The following is a 2,502-nucleotide window of genomic DNA, read 5'->3' as shown; positions in this document are numbered from 1 at the left end:
CATCGTCAGCTGGGGCCAGGGCTGCGGGACCCCCAGCACGCCCGGCGTCTACACCAGTGTCCGTGCCTACCTGGGCTGGATCTACACCGTCCGCAGGGTCAGTCCCTCCTGCCAACCCCACTGCTCTGTGCACAGCTGGTGGGGGGAGAGGCAGCCCCCTTCAGCTGAGCTGTCTCCTTAAGGACACAGCTGTTTTCCTCTTGGTTTTGGCTGCCCTTGCAGAGCTTTGAATCTCTTCCCTCTCTCTCTCCGCAGTCGGAGCTCTGAGACCTGCCGGAACAGGTCGCTTCTCTCCCCAGGCCTCCCTCCCCATCCTTTTACCCTTGACTCGGCTCCAAGACATGGATCTCCAGCCACGGGAGGTGAGCTGAGCCTCCCAAACCCTCGCTGGCAGCTGTGGTTTAGGGTGCCAGAGCCCAGCCAAGGAGGAAAAGGCTCGGAGCGACAGCCACCGATACAGAAAGGAATCTGACCGGCTCGAGCTCCCTTCCGGAGAAAGATTAATTTATTGCCCTGTGCTGACCCCGCTGTGGCAGGATGGCTCCTGGGGGGCGAAGCTGCTGTCAGCTCACTCCTGTTATACAGAGAGATATGATGTTTGTGCTGTAGAGTTTCCCCACATCCCCATTAAAGGAAAGGGTTTGTTTTTTCACGCAGCCTCCGAACGCTTTGTCCCTCTTGCTCACAGGGCCATTTTTACCCAGTCCCCTCACAGACCTAAACAAGACACCCACAGCAACCCAAACCACAGCGAGTTTCTCTAGTAAACATAAACTTTATTTCATTCAAGGCAAAGCTAACTAAACCTCTACAGTGCAAAAATGTGCTGTTAAGTCATCACGCAGCCTGTCGCACACACATCCTGTGTTTACACGCAGGTGCCTCCCACTCAGATTTACATATGCTCATACACACACATGTCTGTGGCAGCACACACCCCCAGTGTGCCCTGGAACGCCTCTGCAGACCCCCCAAAGCCCCAGGGAGAGCAGGGACCCCGCTGGTGCTGGCACAAGCCCCCAAGACAGCCCGCTCCCCCGGGGCCCCTGCTCTGCGTGCAGCACCCGTGTGCATATGGAGTTACATTCCCAAAAACTGCTTATGTGGACTCTTTCCATCAAGCCAGAGGAGTAATCCATGCATAGTGCAGCATTGCATATCCGGCAGGAAGTGGAGCTGCGTCCACACACACCGGCTAAAAAAGGCCAACAGGTTAGGACAGCTAAAAATAGTTCTCTAAAAAAACTCCCTCCCTCCCTCCCTCCCCTCGCTGTCCTCTCCCACGGGAGGGCTCCTCCAAGGACGGACCGGGGGTTCTCTTGGGATGACTGGGAGGTCTCACACCTCCTCCTGGGCTGGCACACACGGCGGTGGCAGGTCACAGTGCCAGGCATCAGAGTGCCCTCCACCCCAGGTCACAACACCAGGCATCAGAGTGCCCTCCACCCCAGGACCATGGCACAGCCACGCAGGGCACCTCACCTCACACCTCCCGGAGGGACTCAGGCTCACTGCCCCCCATTCACAGATGGGGAACCTGAAGCACAGAACTGACTCGCCTGAGGGTCCCACAGACCCTCAGGGAGGGGACCAGGATCCCGACTCCCACGTCTGACCAGCAGCCAAGGGAACCTTCGGGGGGCAGGTGCCACTACCTGTCCCCTGTCCCAGCACACGGCCCTGCTCCAGCCTGGGGTGGTCAGCTTGCTGTGCACCTGGCAAAGGCTCCGAGTTGCCTTCCACATCACCATCTCCAGAGAAGGTAGCACCCAGCCTTTCCTTTCTTGCCTGGCCCACCAAATCCTCACCTGCCTCCCACTCTGGCAACTCTGTCAGGGCACAAGCCCCTGCAGCCAGGGAAGTCATGGCTCAGCTGTGATTCCCAAATTAGAGTGGGGATGGGGAGCTGCCTGTCCTGCAGCTTCACTGTCAGACACCCACAAAGAGGAGAAACAGGGAACAAATCACACTGCAAAGGACATTGTCAATCTCAGCTGTAGAATCAGCTCATTCACTTCGTGTCTCACACCCTTGGGAAGGGGGCTGGGTTGCCTGAGTCCACTGACAAAGACCCTCTGGCTTTCTGTGGCACCTCTCATCCCAGGGTCTCAACGTTAGCCACGGAAGCCTCACAACCACCCCGTGAGGTAGAGCAATATTATTATCCCCATTTTACAGATGGGGAAACTGAGGCATGGAGAGGCAGAGCAACTTGCCCAAGGTTGCCCAGTGGGCCAGTGGCACAGCCCTGGCCCGGCCCCCCTCGCCAGGGCCCGACTGTGCCCCCTCCCTGCGTGGCAGATGGATGCCACAGTTTTCCTTGGGTGAAAGGGCAACACAATCGGCTGCTTTCCCACCGGAGTCTGATACAAAAATATCCACGTAACGAGTCCAGCCTTGGCATCAGCATCAAGAGCATGGCTGCTCTGAGTGCCGAGCTTCAGAAAGAGGGGAGGGGGACAGCACAAAGCCAGGGAGTGCTCCCAGCACGGCTGCCTGGGG

The sequence above is a fragment of the Manacus vitellinus genome, unplaced genomic scaffold (genome assembly GCF_001715985.3).
Source record: "Manacus vitellinus isolate BGI_N305 unplaced genomic scaffold, ASM171598v3 scaffold_41_pilon, whole genome shotgun sequence".
NCBI classification, from domain to species: domain Eukaryota; kingdom Metazoa; phylum Chordata; class Aves; order Passeriformes; family Pipridae; genus Manacus; species Manacus vitellinus.
Note: the sequence above shows the minus strand (reverse complement) of the source record.